Raw genomic sequence first — 6,949 nt, 5'->3', positions numbered from 1 at the left:
ACCTTAGGGTGCATGATGTGTTCCATGTCTCCATGCTTGAGCCAGCAAGAACAAGTTCTCTTCCTCAATGTGCTGAACAGCCCACCATACCATCACTTCCAGATGAGGACCTCGACTTCGAAGTCGAAGCACTCATTGACAAGCGTTCACACAATGGGACTACAGAGTACAAGGTGTTGTGGAGAGGGTACTCAGAAGAAGCTGCTTCATGGGAACCAGTAGAGAACCTCAACTGTCCCGACCTCATCCAGGAGTATGAGGTGTCGGAGGGGGGACGAGTGAGTAGACAAAGTAGAGAAAGGAGGAGAGAACAGGAGGAGTAGAGAGAGGAAGAGAGAACAGGAGGAGTAAGGAGGATGATGTTGAGAGAAGGAGGAAGGATGATGTTGGCGATGTTGTCGAGGAGGAGGAGGAGGAGGAGTCAGCATGAACCAGACCAGAGCATGCCTCGATGGAGCTCGGCTCTTAAGAGGGGGGTAGTGTCATGGGCCTGGATGCTCAAGAAGCAGGAGGGTCATGGGTTCATATGGAAGGAGCACAGGTATTGAAGATCTAGTCGATACCAGTAGAGAGCATGGTCATAGTGCAGTCTCCATGGAGACCATGGACTCCTACAGACTCACATGCAAAGGAGGGCCAAGCACAGCCATGAGGAGGACCAAGCTCAAGGAGCAGGCACAGCCACGAAGAGGACCAAGCTCAAGGAGCATGCAGATGGTTACCACTCAGGGGCTCGAGAGACAAGAGCCAAAGGAACTGTCACTGATCAAAGGAGGAGGAGCAGTGTCGAAGGAGTCAACACAGCTCAAGAGGCACAGGGGTGCCAAACAGGAGAGGCCCCTGAACAGCACTCGATGAAGAAGGTACTCTCTGGAGAGAGAACAGGAGCAGCATCGCTGGCGATGCTGTGAAGAGGAATATAACCATGCTTTCTCATCATCATAGGTTGAGTGGATCCTCATCCACTCTACTCACCATATAACTAGTTATCACTTCAGCATAAGTATATATTAGTTTCAGTCAGCATAGCAGCAATCTATCAAGGTTGCTCCTCATCATAGTGTGTGTGTTGTATCACCACTACCTGACATCCGAAGGCACCCATAGCAGGTTAGCAGTCTGGATATAGATAGAACCAAAGGCAGTAGTCCACTGTGGTCTGGGGATCACTTCAAGCATCAAGTCAACACACTGGACACTTGTGTTGACACCACCAACCTTATCACCAACGTCATCAACCTCATCATCATCAACACTCACACCAGACCTTGGTGTCATCATAACCAAAGCATTGATATTGATCGTGCCAAGCTACCCCTGAACAGAGTGTCCACAGAGGTCAGCCGAAACCTACAATAGTATATACAATGAACGCCACCTGCTGTCACTGCGCAACTTGATAGTCACCGATACCGAGACAATAGCTGTCGCACAGTTTGATAGTCACCGAGTATCTCGACAGACCGACCTGGGTTTCAGGCACGAGACCCCTGACAGGTTGGTGCACCCATCGGCATAGCCAATGGGGTGGCTGACGGCGTTTTCCCATGCCCAATAAGGGTTGTCGGAAAAACTGTTGGGCGGTCCCTGACGATCAGATTGGTACATCCGACGGGGCAGGGGCAGTTCTCCATCTGATAGTTGTCATGGGCCTGAGTGCGCAGGAAGCAGGAAGAACCGCTAGTTCATATGAAGGGAGTGCAGGAATCAGGGGATCGGGTGGATCATAGGATTTGTGGCAGAAGTCGCCAAGATCTGCAGTAGAATCGGCTCTATGACAGATCTCAGTGAGATCGGTATGAACAAGGATGATATCATGAATTCTGATGAGATCAGTAGTAGGAGAGGTCATATAGTAGATTCCGTGGAGATCAGTGACAAGGATGTTCGTACGAAGAATTCACACATGCAGAGGACCAAGCTCTGCCAAGACAGGGACCGAGCTCAGTAAATTGCAGCTGGTTACCACTCAGGGGTTCACAAGATAGGAGTCAAGAGAACAGTCGCCAGTTAGGAGGAAGGAGAACTGTGTCAAGGACACCAGCATATAGTTCATGAGGAAGAAGAGCTGTGTCGAGGAGGTCAACACACAGCTCAAGAGGGACAGGAGTAGGGTTACAGGGACTCCTGCATAGCACTCAACGAAGGAGGTACTCTCTGGAGAGAGAGTTGGAGCAGTGGTGCTGGTGGCACTGTGAAGAGGTATAAAGCCATACCTTCTCGTCACTAAGTGGTCAAGTGGATCCTCATCCACTCTACTCATCAAACAAACTAGTATTACTTCAAGCAATAAGTATCATTAGTTCACAGTCAGCATAGTAGTAATCAACAGATTGCTCCTCATCGAAGCACATGTGTTGTATCACCATTTCCTGACATCCGAAGGTGGTTCTAGCAAACCAGCAGTCCGGATATCGATAGAACCAAAGGCAGTCGTCCACTGCGGTCCGGGGATCACTTCAAGCGTTAGTCGACACACTGGACACTCATGTCGACGTTGTCATGGGCCTGAGTGCGCAGAACGTGGAAGGACCGAAGTTCATATGAAGGTAGCGCAGGAATCGTGGAATCGGGTAGATCGTCGGGGCTGTGACAGAGTTCACCGAGATCGGCAGTAGAATCAGCTCTATGGCAGATCACAGCGAAATCGGCATGAGTATCGTCGATATCACGAATCCCACCGGAATCTGTGACAAGCGAGACCTTGTGGCAGATTCTGCAGAGATCAGTAGCAAGGTTGTCTGTACGACGATTCACACATGAGAGGGACCAAGCTCAAGTGACATGCAGATGGTTACCACTCAGGGGCCCACAAGACAGGAGTAAAAGAGAACTGTCACTGGTCAGAAGAAGGAGAGCTGTGTAAAGGACACCGGCAAAAGGGACATGAAGAAGAGGAGCAGTGTCGATGAAGTTGACACAGCTCAGGTAAGACAGGAGGGACAAGGTCTGATACGGAGGAGGTGCCTCCTTGGAGACACCTGTACAATACTTGACAAAGAGGGTACTCTCTGGAGAGAGAGAGCAGGAGCAGTGTCGCTGGTGATGCTGCGAAGAGATATATAGGCATACCTTCTTGTCATGAATGGTCGAGTGGATCCATCCACTCTACACTCATCAACTGTACTAGTATTACTTCAAGCAATAAGTATCATTAGTACACAGTCAGCATAGAAGTAATCAACAGATTGCTCCTCAACGAAGCGTGTGTGTTGTATCACTGTTTCCTGGCATCCGAAGGTGGTTCGTAGCAACCAGCGGTCCGGATAACAATAGAACCGAAGGCAGACGTCCACTGCGGCCTGAGGATCACTTCAAGCATTAGCTGACACACTGGACACTTGTGTTGGCATCATCAACCCATACTCACACCAGACCATTGGTGTCAACATCAAGCTCATTTAGAGTCGTATTGTAGTCTGATCATGCTGAGCTACCTCTGGACGGAGTGTCCACAGCGGTTAGTCGAAACCTGTCACAACGATAATACAACTACAGATTCTAGCGAGAAAGGTGACAGAGAAGGCTCTGTCGCATATTTCACTAAGAATCGAAATACCATTAGCACTGTCGCATAATTCGACAGAATCGGTGATAGTACTGATACTACTACTGTTCTCAGGTTTCAGGTGTGCGACCGCTGACAGACGTCATCTATCCATACTCACACCAGACCATTGGTGTCAACATCAAGTTCACTTAGAGTCATATTGTAGTTTGATCGTGCCAAGCTACCTCTGGACGGAGTGTCCACAGTGGTCAGTCGAAATCTGTCACAACATCAGTACAACTACAGATTCCAATGAGAAAAGCAGCAGAGACAGTTCTGTCGCATATTACACTAGGAATCGTAATACCACTAGTGCTGTCGCATAACTCGACAGAATCAGTGATAGTACTGATTCTACTACTGATCTCAGGTTTCAGGCATGCAACCACTGACATTAGAGTGGATCGTTCAAGCAGCACCCCATGATCAACATGACGGACGAAAGCCTCAATGATAAGCTCGAGAGGCTACTCTCCTTAATGGAAGCCCAGTTGGAGCTTACCAGGCAAGGGCAATGCGAAGAGCATCTACACTGTGCTTGTCTGAGTGGAGAGGAGGCGATTGAGCCCTCCCACCCAGAGGATCAAGGGGCTAGGGAAGACATGATGGGAGACCCTCCCACACCGTCCCCAGTGTCACGTCCAAGGCAGGTGGTATCATTCATGGGACCAAGCGAACTGCCGGTCGACAACTATGACAAGTACACCTCACCCACCGAGCCCAGATACTTCAGGCCCCATGTGGATCCGTACAACCGGCCAAGGGCAGAACCTCATGGTTTCAACCAAGAGGATGATACGAGCGCCACTGGAGACCCCAGTCTCTCGCACTCCAAGCCAGTCGCCACCCCATTCCCCAAGTTTAATCCTAGAGACATTGAGATTTTCATCCTTGAGGCTGAGGCATGGTTCAAATTCAACCAGGTCTATGAGCAGGCAAGGATGATCAATCATATGGGTGCTCAATTGGAAGGGAATGCTCGCGAATGGTGGACTTCCAAGCTTCGCATTGACAGAGGCCGAGAAGGAAGACTGTTCAATGTTTGGCACTACTTCACTGAGCACCTGACAGAACAGTTCAATCCTCAGAACACCAGAATGGAGGCCTATAACAAACTTCTGGCTCTCCAGCTCATGAGCGATGCACCAGGTGCAGCCACACACCATGTCGAACGATTCAGAGACTTAGAAGGACAAGTCAATCTAGATGACAATGAACTAGTTATTGACTTGTTTAGGGGAAGTCTCATGTGCAGCCTGCAGGAGAAGTTTGAGCAGAACCCACCTTTAAAGAGGTGGGAATGGTATCGAGAGGTCAAGGAGATCGACTGGCAAAGGATGCTGTTACAGCAGTCCTTGGCCTGGCACCCAAGCGCTGCTCCATTGCAACCAAACCCCAGAGGCCAACCTACACCACTGGCTCAAGGTCCACTCCCTGCGCAGCAACCAACACAGACCTATTCCTGACCACCAGCACAAACAACAATAGGGAACTTTAGCCAACCAACCAATCAGCTGTTACCCCATCAATCGGTTCAGGGTCCGAGACAAGGAAGCCCTGCATTACCAAGCAGCAACACCTGTCACCTGTGCAAGGGGCTCAGCCATTGGGCCAGAGATTGCCCAAGCAAGAAGCCAGATGCCTTGGGGCCCCAACCCATGGGCCCAAAGGTAATGGTAACCACAGAAACCTCCTTTGAAGAAGGAGACCTGGACCCAGGGGATAACCAGACAGATGACCTAGAAACAGTTGACCCCAACATCCTCAACTTCAGCCAGTATCAACCACCAATGGAGGCTGCCCAGGAAGAGGTCCAAGAAGATGCCGACGAGGGAAACGGCAGTGGGGTGATGCACTGATGGCATGCATTGCTCTGCAAACCTCCTCACCATCCTTATGTATATATCAAGATTGCCCCATATGCTTCTCTACCAGTGGAGGAACAGCAGTACTAGAGCTCTCTGGAATGGTTCAAGACCATCCAGCTCGAATACTTGCTGACACTGGCACTGGACTGTCAATAGTTTCAGATTCCTTTGTTAGTAAGTACCACATACCCACAAAACCCACAAAAACAAGAACTGTCCATGGTGTCACTGGGCACCAGCTTGCCATAAACAGTTCAGCTAGCATTCAAGTTGCTATTGGCAAGCACAGTCTCAGAGTAGTTGAAGCCTCAGTGGCCGATACTGCCAACTACAACCTTATCTTGGGCTTCACCAAGCTAAGAAGGCTCAAACCCACCATATGGTGGGAGACAGGCCAACTGGAGTTCTGGACCCAGGACAAGGACTGACCCCCAAAACGGCCCCCTGAAGAAGCTGTACCTGGGGAATTACACGTGAACTCAGTGAAATCTGTCATAAGAAGTGACTTATTACTGAATTTGGCAAAAGATGTTATAGCTAGCGAGTTAAAACAAGAGCCCGCTATAGAAGACAGCCTATCACTGAATTCAGTCAGATCGGTGGTAACATGCCTCTATGATGAGAAACTGAAACATCTGACCATTCATGGGAATGAGTTCATTTCAGCAGCAAGCCTGATACAAGCTGCCCTGGAGGATGGACCCATTGGGTTCATGCTCCTGGACCTCCCACCCTCGTTGCTCCTGGCCTTCGGGTTTGTACCCACCAGCACTGACAAGGGCATAGAAATGGAAGTAGAGGTTGATCAGAAGGTATCGGCAGAAGATATACCAGAACTGTATCAATGGTTGCAGGATGTGTTCGATGAGGTGGAAGCAGATAAGCTGCCCCACCATATGGAGCATGATCTCCATCTGGAACTAATGGAAGACAGTAGGCCGCCACAGGGCCCACTATACCTCAAGGGGCCAAAGGAAATGGCCAAACTAAGGAAGTACCTCGATGAGAACCTCACGAAAGGGTTCATATGCCCCTCAAAGAGCCCGGCAAGATCTCTGGTGCTCTTTGTGCCCAAGAAGGATGGAGGCCTCAGGCTATGTGTGGACTACCATGGCCTGAATGAAATCACCCTCAAGAATTGGGCACTGCTGCCCCTCATTGAGGAGCAGCTTTTCCTGCTCCAGAAGGCAAAGATCTACACCAAGTTAGATCTGCAAGCAGCATACAATCTCATCTGCATTGCAAAAGGGGATGAATGGAAGACTGTGTTTGGCACACAGTTGGGACTCTATGAGTACCTGGTGATGCCCTTCGGCCTGGCAAATGCACCAGCCCATTTCCAGTCCTTCATCAATCACATCTTCTGAGACATCATCAGAGTGTTTGTGGTTGTGTACCTGGATGACTTCCTCATCTTCAGTAGCACAGAGGGGGAACATGTCCAACATGTCATGGAAGTGCTCACTCAATTAAGAAGCAATTGACTGTTCGCCAAGCTGTCAAAGTGTGAGTTTCACATCACTACAGTTGA

This window comes from Ustilago hordei, assembly GCF_900519145.1.
Source record: "Ustilago hordei strain Uho2 genome assembly, contig: UHO2_contig_17, whole genome shotgun sequence".
In the NCBI taxonomy this organism is placed as follows: domain Eukaryota; kingdom Fungi; phylum Basidiomycota; class Ustilaginomycetes; order Ustilaginales; family Ustilaginaceae; genus Ustilago; species Ustilago hordei.
The sequence above is the reverse complement of the archived record's forward strand: the minus strand, read 5'-3'. Positions refer to the sequence as shown.